Below are 20,529 nucleotides of genomic sequence, written 5' to 3' on the forward strand. Positions count from 1 at the left end.
AGAGAGAAACAGAGAGGGAGACAGAGAATCCGAAGCAGGCTCCAGGCTCTGAGTTGTCAGCACAGAGCCCCATGAGGGGCTCGAACTCATGAACCGCAAGATCATGACCTGAGCCACTCGGACGCCCCGAGTAACCCGCTTTAGAACCTGATAATGCAGGTGCATAGTGGGGCTTCATGAATTCCTTTGCCTGCCTCTTTCCGTAGCCAGAGAGGCGGGAAGACCATCACATAAATAATGGAAAGCTTCTCCAAGCACATCCACTGGAGACCTGCCTCCCTCCAGGACCCCAGGAGCTCTAAAGCAAACGTAACTCGAGAAACCCCACTCCTACCACTTAGTAATTAGGCGGTGATTGTTGTTTTCCTGTGCGCTCCAGTGTAACTCCCTCTGCCCGAGGCTGGTGCTGGAGCTGGGGAAATACAATTTCCTCCAAACTAATTTAGTTTTAAGAGGAAAGTGAAAGTTTAAAGTAGTTTAATGTTTCGGCAAAACCATAATGGCTGGAGAAGATTGGACGACGTGAACCAATAAAGTGCCCTAATTCTGATAATAACTCAGGTCTTAACTCTTCTGCACATCAAAACCCATCCCGATGCTGACATTGTGCACAGGCAGGTCCAGCGGATGGTCACACCATTGTTCTTGTTTATTTCATTTTCCTTTTTTGTTTTTGTTGTTTTTTTAATAAACGGCTTCACTTTTGACTTTAGGAGAGCCTTAAGGACACAGCTGTCTAGTTATACCCTAGGAGATACCCCTGTAGTACAGGCATTTCTCGTCCATTCAGGAGTTTTCCTCAGACCAGGAATCCTCCCGGGTCAGAATCCCATCCTTGGGTAGAAACATGGAACATAGTTGTTGACAAGGCCCGACAACTAGCTCTAAAATGTGAAACCTCGGGGTGCCTGGGTGGCTCCGACGGTTGAGCGTCTGACTGCGGCTCAGGTCACAATCTCAGGGTTCATGAGTGTGAGCCCCGCATTGGGCTGCGTGCTGACAGCTCAGAACTTGCTTGGGGTTCTCTGTCTCCCTCTGTCTCTGCCCCTCCCCAGCTCTCTCTCCTCTCTCTCTCAAAAATAAACAAACATAAAAAAATATAATGTGAAACCTCAGGGAGCCTCAGTTTGCCATTTATAAACTAGCATGAGAAAGATGTGCGGGGTTTTTGTAAGAGTTATATACAATGATGGGAGGGACCTGGACAGTCAGAGGAACAGCCAAGAAAACAACGTCCGTTCGTTCGCCACGTTTCCTGAGTACCTATGGCAGGGCTGGCGTCACTATGGGGTCTAAGGATTCATGAACCCCTAACACATCGGGGCCAGGTCTTAGCACCCAGTGACGGCTGTTGCTTTGCCTGCTGTCACATGATTCTGTCTCAGCCAGTTAACTTTGTAAACGTTTTAAACCAAATTCCAGCAAAATTTCTCTTTCTCACCCGTTGTACCTTACGTGTATGTCCCCCTATTCTTTTGCCTGGAAAACTCCTATTCGTTCTCCAAGGTAAGGCTCAGATTTCTTTTGTTCTACCGAGCCTTCTCTGATTGCTCATCCATGGTTCCTTGTTTCCCGCACTCTCCTGTCACAGCACTGTGTTCCTATCCCTGTGATCAACCGTATTTTAGTTGCAGTGTAGCTCCTCACGTGTTTTACCGCAGTGTGAGCGGGCCATGTCTTCATCTTCCTGGCGTGTAGACGTCTGATACGCGTCTGCTCCATGAATGGCTGGCCTAGGAACGGAAGACACACGACCCGCCGGTCACTACTCTCCATTCCCTGCTTATGACAGGCATCACTAATCAATCGGCGGCAGCTCAGAATTTGCCTCAATCGAGGGCCAGGGGACACTCCCAACCCGGTATAGTTAGCATGGGAATGGAGACAGAGGAGCTTTTCATTAGTGTTTCCTTGAATCCCTGGATATGGTGCCCAGTAATCTGTTATGGAAAATAAAAGGTCAGAGTGATTTTGGGGAGGGCTAAACACTGGAACTGAAAAATCTAGGCATCACTGCTTTGAGTTACTCACATGGGGTGAAGGTGCATAACTTGGTGTTTTGTACACTCCTTTGGAAAATACTACAAAAAGGGGGGAAAGAGGACGATGACCCAGGCAGCATCCCTGCTCCTCCCAATTCCATGGGCTCCTCAGCTCGATGAGGTGATGCTTCACATTTCCGATTGTGGATCCCACACCCCAAAGATCCTGTCCTGAGAATTCTTTCATGTTCTTCCATTTCTTTATGTTTAGACATATATCAATTGTAGCGATCTCTTTCTACAGTGGTACTTTTAAAATCTCACAGTATCTTGGGCACCTGGGTGGTTCAGCCGGTTAAGCATCTGACTCTTGGTTTTGGCTCAGATCACAATCTCATGCTTCTTGAGATTGAGCCCTGCATTGGCCTCAGCAATGGCAGTGTGGAGTTGGCTTGGAATTTTCTCTCTCTCTCTCTCTCTCTCTCTCTCTCTCTGCCCCTCCCCTACTCACACACTCTGTCTCAAAATAAATAAATAAACCTAAAAAGAAAATCTCACAGTATCTCTCAAACCCCTCTTTGTTTGCCCATAGTCACTGAGGATATTTATCATGCTTAAGCCAAGAAAATAGGTGGGTTGGATACAGCCAAGTGAAGAGAAGTTCCCTGGCAAATATATACCTATTTTCAAAGTTGGGAAGCTGCTTCTGAGAGTGAATTTACAAAGGATCCCACACCACATGCCTTTCCCACCCCTTGGTGGATTTGGGTTTTCTTTAAACAGAGAGTCAGAACTTCAATGCCTAGCCCGTTATATCTGACATGTCCTCTCAGCGTGCACCCCAGGCACAGCCTGCCTTCCTTCTCTGTCTCTGCTTCCCTTCTCTCCATCATCCCAACCTCCAGTTATCTCTGTGTCCAGTTGTTCTGAACAAGTGGCAGCAAGGAGACGCCAGGTGGGATTTGGGAAAACCATTGAGAACAAATGACGAGTTGACAAGGGTGTCAGGTAGGCAGCGGTGTGATTGAGTGAGGGAAAAGAAGAGGAAAATGGATTCCTCTCTACTGTTAATTTTATTTTCCCCTGAGTGCAACAGGCCATCTGGTCTACCAGACAAGAAGGAAGGAGCTGACCTTTGTTAAGTAGTGATTATGCTATTGAGACTCTTTTTTTTTTTTTTTTTTTGAGAGAGAGAGTGCAAGTGAGTGAGGAGCAGAGAGAGAGAGAGAGAGAGAGAGAGAGAGAAGCAGGGCTCACCCGAAACAGGGCGGGGCTCGATCTCACCCGATGTGGGACTCGAACTCATGAACCATGAGATCATGACCTGAGCCTAAATCAGATGCTTAACCAACCGAACCACCCAGGCGCCCTATTTGGACACTTTACACACATCATCTAATGGTTTCATTTGCTTCTTATAACCATGTTTTAACTTTTTGGTTTTTACAGCTAAAGAGACTGGGAATCAGAGATTTCTTCCCCATTCTTTCATTTCTTCAAAATCAGGGATTACTGAGGGTCTGTGGGGTGCCAGTCTTCATGCTGGTTGCTGGGGATATATCGGTAAATGAAACACTCACTTTCTGTGGCTTCATGGTACTTACAGTCCAGTGGTGGATATTAATCAAATAATCACAGGGATACATGTAAACTGACAGAGGCAATAAGTCCCACTAAGGAAAGGCAGACACCAGCCAAGTGAAGTCTCCTGTGCCATGCCTGGGGGAGCTTCTTAGAGAATGGGAAGTCTGGGCTGAGCAGGAGGCAAATATATAAATGTAAATAAAGGGGCGCCTGGGTGGCTCAGTCGGTTGAGCGTCCGACTTCGCCTCAGGTCATGATCTCGTGGTCCGTGAGTTCGAGCCCCGCGTCGGGCTCTGGGCTGATGGCCCAGAGCCTGGAGTCTGCTTCCGATTCTGTGTCTCCCTCTCTCTCTGCCCCTCCCCCATTCATGCTCTGTCTCTCTCTGTCTCAAAAATAAACATTAAAAAAAAATTACAAAGAAATAAATGTAAATAAAGCCAGAAAAAGTTGGGGAAGAATTTTACAGGCAGAGGAGACTGTCTTGTAGTAGGAAGAAACTTGGCGTGTCAAAAAACAAACAAACAAGGGCGTTTGGGTGGGTTACTCTGTTAAACATCCAATTCTTGATTTCGGCTCAGGTCATGATCTCACCGTTCATGAGATTGAGCCCCGTGTCAGGCTCTACACTGACAGCATGTAGCCTGCTTGGGATTCTCTCTTTCTCTCTGCCTCCCTCTCCCTCTCCCTCTCCCTCTCCCTCTCCCTCTCCCTCTCCCTTTCCCTCTCCCTCTCTCTCGAAATAAATAAATAAACTTTAAACAACAAACAGACTTAATGGAAACCAGGAGCTAGAGGATGGGTGAAGTGGGGCATAGTTGGAGGGGAAATCAGACACGTCTTTAACAGTGTAAAAATGTTCTCCTGGCAAAAATGTCATTACTAGAACTTGGTGGCAAAAGATGCCTGTTGCCCACCGGAGTCCCTCGACATCTAGCCCTTAGAGGGAAGCCTGGCCTAGGGGCAGAGCTACAAATACGTAGAGCTGGTGGCTAGTGCTGTTAGCACACTCCTGCCCCCGCATCCCTCGTGGGGGGCGCCCCTCGCTTGCCCTCCCTGGGCTGCCTCTGGCTGGCCTCTGCCCCCCGAGGCTGCCCCTTTCCGTGATGACTTTGCTTGGAGGAGGCTGGCTGCAGGAGGCAGCGCGTTTTGGGAAAATGAGCCATGATAAGATCTGGGTCATTATTCTTAAGATCATTGGGACATTCTAGAAAAGTTTTGACATGAAAAGACATGTTTTAGAAAGATCATTCAAGGTTTGAGGGGATAGCAAGGGTGCAAGCAGGTGGCGGGGGGGAGGGGCGCCAGGTCATCCGGGTGAGAGGGACTGGTGATTCTGGGGCGCAGGGGTGGAGAAGAGCACATGGGTGTCAGATGTTGTATTAGCTGCTGTTGCAAGGGCTTTTAGGGTGGGTTGGATAGAGAGGGCCCCAGGGACAGACACGTTCTTCAGAATCCAAGTTGTGTATGGTCTTGTCCGAGGGGCGGAAGAAGGAGGTCAAGGACAGAGCTCTATCAAAAAGGAAAAGAAGTCTTTTGAGAAAGAAGAGAGTGGAAACCAGAGACAGTGGGAGGTCAGGGAGGGGCAGGGTCAAGAAAGCCAAGGTGGAGAGGGCTCTCGGTCGAAGGAAACACGACACTGAAATTCCACGAGAAGTCAGATAGGAGAAGTGACCGTCATACCTGGAAACCAGGATGTCCCTGATGGTCTTGGGATGATCTCATTTCTACCCCCGTATGAGCCAAGAAAGGTCCACATTCTCCCCCAAATACACATTAGCTTTTCAGTATGTGTGTTTTCAATCATTCAAGTCCTGTATAATGGCGTTTTCCCTCTTGAGTGGCTTGAGAGCCAGGCCCTATTAGTAAAAATATCCCCACCAGTCATAGATACTCTAAAATCCTGCCTCTTTTTTTCTCCACACCAGTGCTTTTCAACTCTAGATGCACATATAACTCTAAAAGAGTACCCAAAACAGGGCTCTATTCCCCTCTGAATTCAGTAAACATATCTGGTGACAGAGCCTGAGTTTTGTTTTGTTTTGTTTTGTTTTGTTTTACACTGTTGTTTAGGACGATCAACTAGGGTTGAAAAATCACTGTTCTCAACTCGTCCCCTCTTCAACAGACACGGGAGTATTTCTTTTGGAACTGGACACTAGTCTGCTATTGCTGTGTAACAAAGAACCACACACGTAATGGCTTGAATGTGATATGTATTATCTCATTGTTTCTGTAAGTCAGAAGTCCGGGCATGGCTGAGCTGGGCTCTCTGCTCCAAGGCTCATAAAGTGTTGGCTGGGCTGGATCTCCTTTCTGGATCTTGGAGTCTTCTTCCAAGCTCATTTGGGTGTGTTGACAGATTTTAGTTCCTTGTGGCTATAGAACTGAGGCCCTCATCTCTTAGAGGCTGAGGCTGTCTCACTCTGTAGACAGTTTCCAACGTGGGTGTTTGTTACTTGAAGGCCAGCAGGAGAGTGTCTGCTATTGTTTCATGTCTCCTACTCTAGACACTTAAAAAAGAAAAGAAAAGAAAAGGGCAAAAAAGAAAAAAAGACTTCACCTGATTAGGCCAGACCCACCCAGAATAGTCTCCTTTTTTAGTAACTCATTGTTAACTGATTAGTGACCTTAATTGTACTTGCACAATCTCTTCACCTTTGTTATGCAGTGTAACCTAATGGGCTGAATTAACTGAATATTTATGTCCCCCCCCCCCCCAGAATTCATATATTGAAACCCCAATCCTGACGTGTTCATATTTGGAGGTGGAGGCTTTGTGGGGGGGTGAATGGGATTAATGCCCTTACAAGAAGAGGCCAGAGAGTTAGCAATCTTTCCACCATGTGAGGGCACAACGGGAAAACCGCTCTCTGCAAACCAGGAAGTGGTTCTCCACAGATACCAAACCTGCCAGCCTTTCGATCTTGGGACTCCCCAGCCTTCAGAGCTGTGAGAAATGACTGTTAAGCCGCCCAGGCTATGGTAATTTGTTATGGCACCTGAGAGGACTCAGAGACCATCCGGTCATATATATGGTTCCTACTCACATTTAAGATGAAGGGATGATACAGTATGTCTACAGTCATGGTCTGGAATCTTGGGGGCCATCTTGGAATTCTGCCTTCCACAAATTAGTATAATGGTTATCATAGTGGTTCTCAACCCTGGGCAGTTTTTCTCCCTGGGGCACATGTGACAATGGTTGTCATCTCCATGTCATGGAGGTTGTGTACTATTGGCATCTACTGGGGACACTGCTAAAGACCTCACAATGCACAGGACATCCCCTCAAAGACAGAGTTATCTGGCTCCAACCACTGGTAGTGCTGAGAAACACTGAAATAGAAGAAGGAGGAGGAGTTTTGGGAAGAGGTCCACGAGGGTATTGGAGGATGGTCAGCTGTGTGGATTCCATTCCTTCTCTGGCTCTATAATGTGCCTTTCGTTAGACAGGAGATGGTCAGAAGCTTAGGGACCATTTCTTTAGAGTATTTTCAGACTCTGCAGAGGTGGGGTTAGTCCCAGGATTAGAGAAACGTGATCCTCTGCCTTCTAATGAAATGGAGCAGTGCTCAGTTCCCTCTCTCCCTGAACCCTGCAGGACTGAAAGCCGTGGGGCCACTGGAAAGGGAATTCTTGGTGTGGACGTTTGTATTGGCTGCAGTGAAGTCTTTCTGGTGGGTCTCTTGCCATTGGGTGTGGACCTGAGTGATCTGAAGGAGAGGACCAAAAGGCATGTTTAGCTTGGTGACTCCGGCTGATGTGCTGCTTTGTGGGCTCAAGTGGGACTGCAAGAAATTCGTAACAAGAGGTCACTTCAAGTGGGGTTGATTTCCAGCCATCAGGCTGGAGGGAACCCACATACCCTGACCTGGTCACTGGAAAGACATGTGTTAGTTGTCAGGAAAGGCACATCAAAACCAATGACGGAGTGAACTTCACACACCTAGGATGGCTATATATATATTTTTAAAAGTATTTATTTAGTTTTGGGAGAGCACAAGCAGGGGAGGGGCAGAGAGAGGGGGACAGAGGATCTGAAGTGAGCTCTGGGCTGACACGCTGATGACAGTGAAACCGATGTGGGGCTCGAACTCACAAATCGTGAGATCATGATCTGAGCCGAAGTTGGATGCTCAACTGACTGAGCCATCCAGGTGCCCCGGCGATAAAAAGCATATTAGCGGTTGCCAAGTTGGAAGGAGGAGGGAATGGAGAATGTACCCTGGAGAGTACAGGGATTATTTTTGGGGGAGATGCAGAATGTTCTGGAACTAGATAGTAGGATGGTTGCACAACTTTGTGAATCTAATAAAAACCATGGAGTTGTAAACTTTGAAAAGGGTACCTTTTATCGTACATGAATTATATCTTTTTTTAAAAAGATATAATTTTTTAAAAAATTATAATTTTTTAAATTTATTTTTATAAATAAATTTTATAATTTATTTATTTTTGAGAGAGACAGAGACAGAATGCGAGTGGGTAAGGGGCAGAGAGAGAGAGACAGGGACAGAGACAGAATCCGAAGCAGGCTCCAGGCTCTGAGCTGTCAGCACAGAGCCCGACGCGGGGCTTGAACTCATGGGCCATGAGGTCACGACCTGAGCCGAAGTCGGACGCTCAGCCAGCTGAGCCACCCAGGCACCCCTGAATTATATCTTAATAAAAAAATAATTTTAAAACATTTAATGTAATCTTTTTTTGTGGTCCACGATACTGAAGTCTGAGACAGCTCAGCTCTTTACCGGAAGTCACGATTTCCAGGGGGGCTCTTGACCCTTCCCATAACAACCTGATTAGAAGCTTGGATGTACTCCAGCCTGTGTGTTCCTGGATCCCACTGCTTCTTTCTTATGAGCACCCACCTTCCTGATTCATGACCCCCATCTAAACCTTTGTATTATAATCTATCTGTACAGGGGAGTACTTAATAGTCCCTCTGCCTGCTTCTCAGCTTGGTATGCCTACATAAATAAATAAACTGCGTGTGTGTGTGTGTGTGTGTGTGTGTGTGTGTGTGTGTGTGTGTGTGTATTTGTATAAACAGATTACCTTGCTGGACTGTGAGATGCTCAAGGGCAGGGTATCCATTAAGATACTTTCTGTTGCAAGTGATCCCAAAACCAATTTTCTACTCATTAGACAAAAAGAAAGTCTAGAGACTCGAGCCCACCTACGGCTGAGTTCTTCTTCCCACGTTTTGGCTCTCCTTTATCGATCGTTGCTGGAGATTTGATCTCTAAACCTTTTCAGGTTCAGCTCTGGGGCTGAGTGCATGCATGGTGGTTTCTCCTGAGAGTCTAGCTCACCTCCAGGGTTTAGCTCTGGATGGCTCTTCCCACGAACCTGTCTTCATGGGCAGGAGGATGGGGGAGGGCCACGAATGGCTGGAATGAGATCTCACCTCCATCTCTTCCATTTCTGGCCCTGAGGGAGTTTCAGATTGACCCCAGGAGCTGTGGTGGAGGAATAGGAAAGTGGGTGGTTTCCAGGGGGACACTGGGGAAGTGTGGTCTAAAGAATAGGAGACAGATATGGAATGGTAAAAACAAATGTCCACCACAGTTCATATCTGTATTGCTGATACTCAGGACAGGACAGGCATTCAGCAAACATCCATTGAATTAAATACAACTCTGATATACCAGCTCCCAAATCACCATCTGCAGGAAAGAATGAAACGCTTTGTGAGTTGGACTGACCAGGGAAGACATATGGTATTAAACCCTCAGGGTACTTGGGATTAATACCCTCAAAGCATGCTCTGATTGCTATTTTGACATTTCTTTTAAACCAAATAATGGATTCCAGATATTCTGAAAGTCCAAATCATTGGGTCCCCAGTCTTTCCGTTTGGTGACATAGCTGTGGCCACTCTTCTCACATTCACTGGAAGCCATAGGCTTTTTCTTTAGCAAATGTTACATCGTACAATAATTTACCTGGGATCTTGGGAGTTCCTTGGCCCTCCGGAGTCCCAAGTTAAGCAGCTTCCTGGTGAATATTTACCGGCACTGGGTTTTGTATCTATCACGATTCCCTATTGTTTTCAAAATCTTTCCTCTTGGAACTACCGTGACTCAGGACTAGAGGGCATTGTGTACCTAGAAACCACATCAGACACAGTGTGGGAGCGCCTTAGATTTTCACACAAAAAGGCTTGTTCGCTGCTCAGTTAACAAGTAAGCCCTTCCCTGCTCCCAGGAGGGAATGAAGTCAGCCCCCTGTGAAGAAAGGGATGGTGATAAGGGGAGTAGGGCTGCCTAAATGTTTCCCTCATTTGTATGTTGATGAAATGTTGGCAATCTCCCTAGAGTTCAAGTGCCTGGTTTGGATTGATTTCCCAGCAAGGATCCTGGTGTGTTGGGATGTGCAGCATATTGGGAGCACGAGAGGCTCAAAGTTCCAGCCCTCCTCTGGCTCCCCGTGGGATCTCAGGAAGTCCCCTTCCCTTCTCTGTACCTCTGTGCTCTTACTTGCATGAGGTAGGGGTGAATCAGCTGCTCCCAGACAGTGATGGGGTGTGATGCCTCTCAGGTTCAAATGTTTCAGGAGTGGGGGAGAGAGGCAGGGAGAAAAGGTGCCACCAAGGAAGAGCACGGCTAGACTTGGAAATGAATGCATCAGGCGGTCCCAGGAGGATTGGGGCAAAACAGATCCAGTGAACGCACGTGGGGGAGGCCCCTGCCAGGGGAAGGCCCCTGCAGGGCAGTGAATGTCTTGTGTATGAATGCAGCCTGCTTATCCCCAAGGACTTACCACAGCAGGCAGCCTCCAAGAAGGCCCCAGGGATCCCCACCTCCTTGTGGAAGCCCCTCCCCCTGAGTGTGATCACCCCGGCGGCGGCGGCGGCTTATTTCTAATTAACAGAATAAGGGGAAAGTGCCAGATTCACTTTGGAGACTAAGTGACAAGGAAAGAGATGGGGGGCCCTCTTTGCCTGTAGCTTTTTGCCCTGATGACTCTAACTGCCTTGTGGAGAGCTGCCCCCTAGAGAGACCGTTGTGGCAAGGAGCTGAGGAAGGTGCCTGGCCAGTGGTCAGGGGGGAGACTGATGCTCTGGGCCCACCAGCTCACACAGAACCGAGTCCTGCCAGTGACCACACGAATGAGCTTGGAAGGGGTTCCTCTTCCAGTTGAACCTTCAGAGTAGGCTGCAGCCCTGCCTCGCGGCTTGTTTAGAGGCTCCGCGAGACCTAAAGGCAGAGGGACCCATGATGATGTTGGGACACACTCCTTCACAAGAGTCAGAAGCACAGTGCAGGCTGGGGGACTGGAGCCATTTCCAGGGAAGCCAGAAAAGCAGCTGATGAATCCCCCTGGGGCATCCGGGGACTCTGCTCAGCTCGCCTGCCTGAGGAGACGTGCCTGCGGCAAGGTCAGGAGGAATAGGATTTTCCTTCCCTCCTCGTCTCAGCCCCCCTCACCCGCCTCCCAAACAGGTACGTTCAGCCAGGAAGGCACGCCTGAGGCTGCACCTGCACAAACTGTGAGCTAATGTTTGTTTCTTAAGCTGCTAAATTTTGGGGTTATTTGCTACAGAGCAGTAGGGGACTGATGCAACTATTAAAGCAGTGACTTTCAACCTGCTGTCCTTGCTTGAGGTGTGGCTTTGGGTAAGTCTCCTCACCTGTCTCAGCCTCTCTTTTATCACAGGACTGTCAGGAGGTCTGAGTGAGGTCATGCATGAAAAGTGTTTGCACAGTGTTTGGCCCATGAGCCATACATGGCAAGAATTGTCATTGCCGTCTCTGTCATCATCATCATCACCGAAGGAATCCACTGGTAGAGGGGTGGAAGCTCGTCGCTGTTAAAAAAGAAAATTGATAGAAGGATCTTTGCTGTCCCTCCAGGAACAGACGCTACAGCTGTGTGCCAGTGACTGGCCAATCAGAAGTCTGTGTCCTCGGGCGATGACGATTGATCCGAGGGGGCGATGTTGACCTGAAAGAGTACTTACAGTCTTTTCCTGAGATTGACCTGGGGCTTGTGGGAGAAGCCTTCCGGAAGGGGGCAGATATCTTAGCAGCTCGAGCCTCAGCGAGAGAAATCTTGTAACCTGTTCTCCCAAACAGAGGCCATCAGTAATTTCCAGCAAAGCTCTTTGATATTTATTTTATTTCCATTAGAGTTAAATTCCAGTGATTAATGAAGCCTTAAACAAAAATCCCCGAAGAAACAAACACAACAACAGAAGGGGAACCCTGCTAAAGCCCTCCTCCAAAGTCTTCCCGCAAATAATCTCTCACAGTTTAATTGGCCCTTTTAGGTAAAACCTCTCACTGTTGCAACAGAAATTGGCTCTTTTGACTTCAGAAAGTGCTCAGAGCTGATTATCTCTGAGGGCTGAGACCCGAGGGCAGATTGTACTGCGAGTCCTTTTATCTCTCCCTGTCCTGGAAAGCCAGAGAAGGGCAGGGAATCCGAGGATGGGCGGTTAGGAAAGCCTCTAGATGCCCACCTTCCCCAGGAGTCTGGTAGAAGCCTTAGTGATACTGCTGATCTCTAGGCACATGTGTCCCTCCTGGGTAGCCAGGATGGGTGATGGCGGGTTGCCAGGAAACTGATTTGTAGAATAATCCAACGATAAATTCCCTCCTTGGAAACGAGAGACGACCTATGCAGGTTTATTTATTTATTTATTTATTTATTTATTTATTTTAAAAATTTTTTTTTTTTTTAATTTTTTTTTCAACGTTTATTTATTTTTGGGACAGAGAGAGACAGAGCATGAACGGGGGATGGGCAGAGAGAGAGGGAGACACAGAATCGGAAACAGGCTCCAGGCTCTGAGCCATCAGCCCAGAGCCTGACGCGGGGCTCGAACTCACGGACCGCGAGATCGTGACCTGGCTGAAGTCGGACGCTTAACCGACTGCGCCACCCAGGCGCCCCTATTTATTTATTTTTAAAGACGTAAAGCAGGAGTTTGATTTTGGACTTGTTGAACTCGGGATATCTCAAAGACATCCAAGGGGCAGCATCACACCCATTATTGGCTGGGTGAGTCTGTCGGTCATGGGCCAGTCTGGCTGGATGGACATTTTTGGGAGTGACCGGTGTGTGGGGGGTGGCGTATGGAGCCGGGGCACTGGCTGGGACCAGGGAGTGAAGGAAAATCCTATTCCTCCTGACCTTGCCGCAGGCACGTCTCCTTTGGTAGGCGAGCTGAGCAGAGTCCCCGGATGCCCCAGGGGGGTTCATCAGCGGCTTTTCTGGCCTCCCTGGAAATGGCTCCAGTCCCCCAGCCTGCATTGTGCTTCTGACTCTTGTAAGGGAGTCTGTGTCCCAATAGCAGGACTGCACAGGAAGGAGAGGAGGCTCATTGCTGGCTGTGATGGTTCATTTTATGTGTCAACTTGACTGGGCTCAGGAATGCCCAAATAGCTGGTTAAACGTTGTTTCTGGGTGTGTCTGTGGGGGTGTTTCTGGAAGAGAATTGCCTTTGACTCAGTAGACTGAATCTCCCTCCCCAGCGTGGGTGGGCATAATGCAATCTATTGAAGGCCCAAATAGAACAGAAAGATCGAGGGTGAACTCTCTTCTCTCTTCTTGAGCTGGGAAGTCCATCCTTTCCCTCACTTCTGCTTTTCAAACTTGTGGCCCTGACCTCGGAGGTACATCATTGACTCCCCTAGCTTTCAGGCCTTGGGGCTTGGTCTGATCATACCCCTGTCTTTCCTGCTTTTCCTGCGAGCAGATGGCATATTGTGGCATATCTCAGTCTCCATAACCTTGTGAGCCCATTCCCAGGCATATGCTATGGGTTCTTTCTCTGGAGAACCTGGCCTAGTACAGACCCTGGTACCCAGAGTGGTTCCACAGGGACAGATTTTGAAGGATGAGTTTCCTGAATTGTTTCTGGACTTTCTGGAATTGGCTCTCTGATCTGATCGGATTCAAAGATGCTAATGACTATTTCCAGCAGCAGAGGGAATGCCAGGCCATGGCGTGGCCTGTTCACAGCACGAGACAACATACCTGGGCAGTCCTGATCAGGCATTTAGAAGATGTAAGCAGCTAAGCAACTCGGGACATGATACCTTTGAATGTTTTTGGAAAACTAAGGAATACAAGGACGTCAGTTGGTTGCTCCTAGTGTTGATGGACAAAGTGGTGAGAGAGAAGGATGAGGTCAGGGATTCCAATCCCCAGCTCAAGGGCCACAGAAATGATCTTGGAGCTTCTCCAAGTGCCCTGAGGGAGAGCCTTAATCTCTTGCAGCTGCAGGGCTGAAGTTTCAGCAAATCAAATGTGCAAAGCAAGTTGAACTCCGAACAGTGATGAGTGATGGCATTGCTTGGGAAAGAATGGGATCCTCTAAGTTGGGAGGGGGACACACGGGAAGACCCTGATGAAGCTGGGGATGTTAAGCCCCTGAAGTCTGATCAGTCTTCGCCAGTGCAAGAGGTCTCGCCATCCCCATTGGAGGTGGCCTCCCGCTACCACCCCCAGTGACAAAGCTTCTCTCCCCACAGTGGTTTTAGCCTTCCCACCTTCAGCTGAAGGGATTAACCCTGCATCGCCTGAAGAAACGGACATGACTTCTTCCCCTGTGCATCCGCAGGTGGCAGGGCAAGACCATGCCGATTCTCCCCTGGACCCACCTCTCCCACCCCTCTGCTTCTACACCTGTACCTAGGCTCATTGCTCAGTAGGCCTCTAATGGTGAGGTTGAGCGTGACCCGTGATGAGTTCGGTTGCACTCTGAAAGAACTGCTTGAGTTTTCTCATTTATAGGAGCTGAAATCTTATACATGTGTGGGAATGGCTATTAAGGGATAATGGTGGAAGATAAAATTGGATCAGGCTGAATTTATTTATATGGGCCCACAAAGCAGATCTTCTGCATTTAATGTTGTAGCTCAGAATGTTAGAAAGGGCTCTCACAGTGTGGTTGGTTGGTGGATGAAACGTGGACCAAAAGATGAACCACTGTGAGCAAATCGGAAGCGCCCCAAATCTTGGATTCAGAGGTAGAGGGGATTGGGGTGTTAGAGTAGATTTGTCATTTAAGACGTGCTCAGCCATCATGGGAAGGCCCAGAAGACACACCCTTTACTGATATTTTGAGAACTGAGTTTGTTGGGGAGCCCTAGCATCCTTGGAGAGCTTGGTGATTGCTGTTCTTTGTAGGTTGGACCTTGTGGCAGGAGCCATGACCATCCAATGGAAAACCTAAATGCAGTGGGAATAATTGGATCTTGAGGTGGCAGGAGCCAAATGGCAGCACTCAGCCACCCAAGGCAGGGTGGGCGTGGTGATGGGATGGACAACAGAGTCAAGACATCAATCAGAATAGTCTGACTCACACAGACCTCTGGTGTTGGCTCCAAGTACGGTGTCCCTCCAAGTACGGTAGATGGGAAGCCTGTTGAATCTTACCTGATATGTCTAAGCAGAATAGTTCTGGGTCAAGTGAGCAAAAGTCTAACTCATATCATAAAACAGAGACCCAGTCCCTCAATCAAGTCCCAGATTTGAGCCTTTTTACAGACCCAGAGCCCCTCAAATGAAGGGGAGGCTGGGCTCTCTCTTGAGGGGGTACCCAGTACCCAAAATCTACAGTGTAAGTCTTTCTTCCAGCCTTCCCCCAAGGGACCTAGAGCCTTTTACCATGGTCACTGTGCCCTGGGGAAAAGGAAACAATCAGACATTTTGGGAATGACTGGACACTAGCTCTGAAATGACATCGATTCCGAGAGAACCAAATATCACTGTGGTCTCCAGTCGGAGGAAGGGCCTTGGAGGTCAGGTAGGCAATGGACTTTCAGCTCAGGCCTGCCCCACAGTGGGTCCAGTGCATCCCCAAACCCATCTTGTGACTCTTCCCCAGCTCCGGAATGCATGAGTAGTATAGACATACCTGGCAGGTGGCAGAATCCTCACAGTGGTTCTCTGATCCCCTTAGAGATGCTTGATCCAACCCTCTGTCTAGCTACCCTGGGTCATGGAAGAAAGGATGGCCTATTCAACAGACATTTAGTGAGCACCTAGTATGTCCCGAGTACTGTCTTTATGACACGAAACATCTCAGCCAAGAAAATCATTCTGCAGGAGAAGACAAAGTCCCCAGGCCCAATTTTGCCATTTGGGAGGTGGGTGAATAGGGGGCAAGTTTTTAAAACTCCAACCCTGTTAGCAGATCTGTAACATGGGGATGATAACCTTGTCTCCCTCCTGGGAGTGAGATAAGGTCCAGGGAAAACTCTCTGTAGAAAACTCTCTGTAACTGATTGTTCCTATTTCCCGTTACCACGGACCAGGCAGAATGTTCTATGCTTTGCTTCTGCTGTTGCGTGCTGCTTACTTATGTCATCTCAAGGCCATCTGACCCAGCTCCGCTGTTTGACAGATGATAGAAAGGTCTTGCTCAAGGTCATACCATGCATGATTTTTGGCCATAGAAATTAATGGATGCCAAACTCAGGTAGGCCCTTGGGGCTACCTATAAATCTTTTTTTATTTGCTTTGCTATAGATTATCCCATTTGCTCTGCGTAGCCACTCCAAGTGGTAGATGTTACTATTACTACCTTTGCGCAGATAAGGAAATGTTCAGAGAAGGCAGTGAAAGGTGGCCTCGCCCTCACCCCCCAGCTTTCTGCATCCTCTCCGAGGTCCTGTGGCAGGTGATGTTTTCACTGTGCAGCCTGGGAAGCTGAGGCTTGGAAAGATTCAGCAAACTGTCTCAGATTTGGGGGAGAATGCAAGGCAGAGATGGGATTCATAGCATTCCCAAACTCCTGGTCTTGCACCTCAATGATGTATCAGAAAGGCTAAGAGTTCCTGTCCTGGAAACGGGTGCAACCTTTTCCTCACCTGTCGAAAATGACAACTGCCAGCACCATGTGACCATCCCGTACCCCACCTCCGTTCCCTGTCAGCCGGCTCGGCATTATTTTCCTCCTGAACGTGTGTCATCTTCCTGCAGCCTGCATGTGGCATTATTTATTTTGTGTATTGTCTTCATCCTCTTGACTAGAATGTCAGCTTTGTGAATGCAGATCCCCCCGCCCCAGCCCCGTTTTATCCCTTCCTGTATCTCCACTCCGCGAATATGCCTGGCCCAAGATAGACATACCCATAATAATTCTGTCTGTGAGTCATTTCTGCTCTCCCACTTATAGCTGCCAACTTGCTCTGGTAAGTCACTTACTCTCTCTGCACTTGGGTTTCCTCAATAGCAAAATGGAGAAAAATGGTGATGGCCCCTCCCCCCTTTGTATGGTGGATGAGGGGGTTAACGCATACAAAGAGCTTAAAACAGAGTCAGGAATACAGTAGGTGCTCAAAAATGACTTACTGTTACATAATACATTGCATGCCAGTACTGTTGTGACACCAACTATCCCTTAATGGTTGTCTACAATGTCAATATTTGTTTGGTGCATATTATCTAATCGACTCTTGGGACAACCATCATCCTCACTTTGTAGATGAGGAAATGGTGGGATTAAAAGCCAGTGAATTTTGCCATCATGTTCTTAATTAGCATCCAGAGCAGGCACATTCATGGTACCCAACAAAGCCAACCTCTTCAGTTTTCCTTCTATGGAAAGGAAGTTCCCATTCATTACACTCAAAAGCTTTACAGAATCAGTGTTGGTTTGCAAAATGCCTCGTTGACATTCTCCCTTAATTAATGCCAGTCTTAATGTAAAGCCACATTAATAGGACCATTGTATCTGGAGGTCCTGGGCAAGGCAGTGTCCCGGACAATCTATTTATAGCCAAAGTATTTAAAAGTTTCCCTACAACCACCTTACCCTCTCCCCTCACCCCCTAAAAAAATACCAGTTTATACTAAATGCTGTTGCAAAATCAGATTTATCACCCAAGGGATTAAGAAAAACGAAGGACCAATTTAATGACAAGATTTAGTTCTTTATTTATCTTCTAGCATGTAAATTATAGATTGTCATAAATTTTTCATTCTTTGGGTGCCCACTACCTAATTCCCACAGAAAAAAAAAAAAAAAAAAACAGAAGCCTGAATTACAAAGAGCAAGTGTCTCCTCTCTGGGCACAAGAGCCATCTCCTCTGCCTTCTGACGGACGATAATCTGTCAAAATGAAAAATTAATGGCCGCTCCCTTAATTCATCATTGCCTGCCTCTGTTCTATTAATGCCTTCCCCCCTTCTTCCTCCCCCTGCCTCCCACTCTCCCCTCCGCCTCCACCCACCCCCATGGTGTGACTCCATTCACCAGCAATGCATTGGAGGCAGAGAACTGGTCTGGTGGTGGGAACAGAAAAGAGCAAATCAAATCCATCGACCTCTGGCCCCACAGAGCATCTGTGAAGTGGGAAAGGAATAACTCTGCTTTACTCATTAAGTACAGCAGGGCTCCATGACCTAATGGTGGATACAGCATTCGGACGCCCCTGAAGGCATCTTGGATGCTCTTCTCCCCCGTAGGACCTGTTGTGGGCACTGGTGGTGAGGGTGGTGGGTTTAAGCTGCAGTGTGTGTCCCTGTCATCAGATTCCCTGTCCCAGTGATGAGTCTGGAATGTGGTAGATCTGAGGGTCCCGTTTTACAGAGGAGAAGACGGAGCTTTCAAGAGGAGATGGGGGTTTGCTAAAGGTCACGTCACCAGCGAGATGGCACCATTCCAAAGTATGGGTGTCCAAGGCAGCTGGGCCATTGAGGCACCCTGTCCACCTTTCCTTTGTTCTGGACAGTCATCTCTCTTTCCTGATTCCCTTAAAGACTCCCTCGTGCACACTTCCATTCAATTGCCCGGAGTGTCGGTAGAAACCACATCTCATTGTAACAACCTCACCGTAATGACCATTTACGCCACTTTTCTGGACAGATGCTGGGTTTGGTTGCACCTCGCCGCTCACTCTGAAGTTAGACTTGCCCGTATGACCATTTACGCCACTTTTCTGGACAGATGCTGGGTTTGGTTGCACCTCGCCGCTCACTCTGAAGTTAGACTTGCCCGTATGACCATTTACGCCACTTTTCTGGACAGATGCTGGGTTTGGTTGCACCTCGCCGCTCACTCTGAAGTTAGACTTGCCCGTGTGGCATGCTTGGCCAGTGAAACATGAGCTGAGCTGATCATTTTCCTTTCCCACTGCGGAGGCAACCACTTGCGATGGAGGCCAGCCGCCATCAGCCTGGATCCTCCAGGGCCACACTGAGGACAACCTGGCTGACGATGTTGCCGTCTGCGGCATGAGTCAGAGGCAAGTTTGTCGTGTGGAGCCCCTGAGATACCGCGGTCCTCGTCCCCCCCCCCCCCCCAGCCCCTCAGTAGCTAAATTCCACTTATTCTGAGTCAGATTCATCGCGAAAACTGAGGTCAGCAGGCTCTTCCTTCTCCAGCTTCCTGCAGATAGGTTTATATCGGAATCTGTCATCACCTCATTTCCTGCAGACTCCGCAAATGGGGTATCTCTTCTGTGAGACATACTTCCTTCTCCACTGTGATTAGGCTTTTCCCTTCCAGTGTTTCCCTCTGTGATGCTCAGTGACATCTCCTTTGTGAGATGCGGGGTATTTGCCACGCCAGACCTTGGCGGTGAGTCTGGCACTGCCGATTACATCTCCTCCTGGAGACACCGTGAACCTTGGCTTCCATGACTTCTGCTCTTGGGTTTGCTCACGCCTCTCGGCCAGGCCCCTCCTATCTCCTTGGATATATTTTTTTCCTCCAGCCTCTTTGTGTGTTTCTCTGCGTTCTGTTCTCCGTTTGTGTTCCTTTTTACTCCACATTTCATCCTTCTCCTGGTGTTGTCTCTGTATAATGCCTAGATCTTACCGCTAGCCTGTGTGCTTTTCCTAAAGCCTTAGACGTGCATTGCCACCTACCTACTGGTCACCTCCAGCTGACGTCTGTATGTTTGTCGACCTCAGCATGTCCAAAATTCATCGTATTCTCCCAGAACTTAGTTTTCCCTTTTTTTTTTTCCTCCACCTCCTAGCTGGTAACATCATCATTGAGATCCAACCCCTCCCCTTTTCCAGAATCTCAATATATTTCTCTTATATTCTCTTTTTCTCCAGAGGATGAAGGGGACAGAGGGGCCAAAGGTGGACTCCAGTTGTCCAGCATTTCAAGCTGCTTTTGTTTCCTTTTTGAAAGGCAAGAAATGAGTTATTTATGATCAAGGGAAGGAAACTTCCCCAAGAAAGGGGGGTTGGTGTGTGTATGTGTGTTCAGCTGTTGCTTTCTGAGCTTGCAGACTTGACCGTGGTGGATTTGGGGAAATCCCCATACCCATCCGGGCCTCTCTCTGTTGATGACTGAGTGAATTGGATCCAGGGGTCTCTGTGGGCTTTTTCTGCTCTGGTACCATGTGTCAGAACAGATACCTCGACAGTGCTCAGGCAGGCTCAGAATCCTTCACCCGCCTCGAGTTAAGAGGGAGGTGTGACTTTTGGGTTCAAAGTGTTGGTTATAAGGAGACATCTTCGTGGGATTGGGGTGCACGATGGGGTTCATCAGGCCTCAGGCCCGTGGGGCATGTCTTAGCTGCTCCCCTTAGAAGATGAGAGAGGGGCAGAGAGAATGTTCTGAGACGCGGAAGGGGGACTGGTCAGTCTCAACAACCTCGGGCCTGTGGGGTAACCATGAAACGTCACGGCCTGGGCCCAGCCTGTCCACAAAGCCTCTCACGTCCTTTAATGTGATGCCTCTCGGGAGCCAGCTCTTCATCACCGTGAGAAGCTGGCCACATGGGTGGTTGCAAATATTGGCAATTTTCAGAATCGCTTTGGAGAATGGTTTTTCTGTTCTTTGATTACAACCTTTTGATTATGCTCCACTAATCTACCGGTCCCGAGTCTGTCTGGCATTGGAGACTCTTCATGACCTGGTCCCTAGTCTTACCGTCCGCTACTCCTTCTGGTTACACCAGCATGTGGATTTCCTTCCTTCGTTCCTTCCTTCCTTCCTTCCTTCCTTCCTTCCTTCCTTCCTTCCTTCCTTCTTTCCTGCCTTCCT

The sequence above is a fragment of the Prionailurus viverrinus genome, chromosome E3 (genome assembly GCF_022837055.1).
Source record: "Prionailurus viverrinus isolate Anna chromosome E3, UM_Priviv_1.0, whole genome shotgun sequence".
Classification (NCBI taxonomy): Eukaryota; Metazoa; Chordata; class Mammalia; order Carnivora; family Felidae; genus Prionailurus; species Prionailurus viverrinus.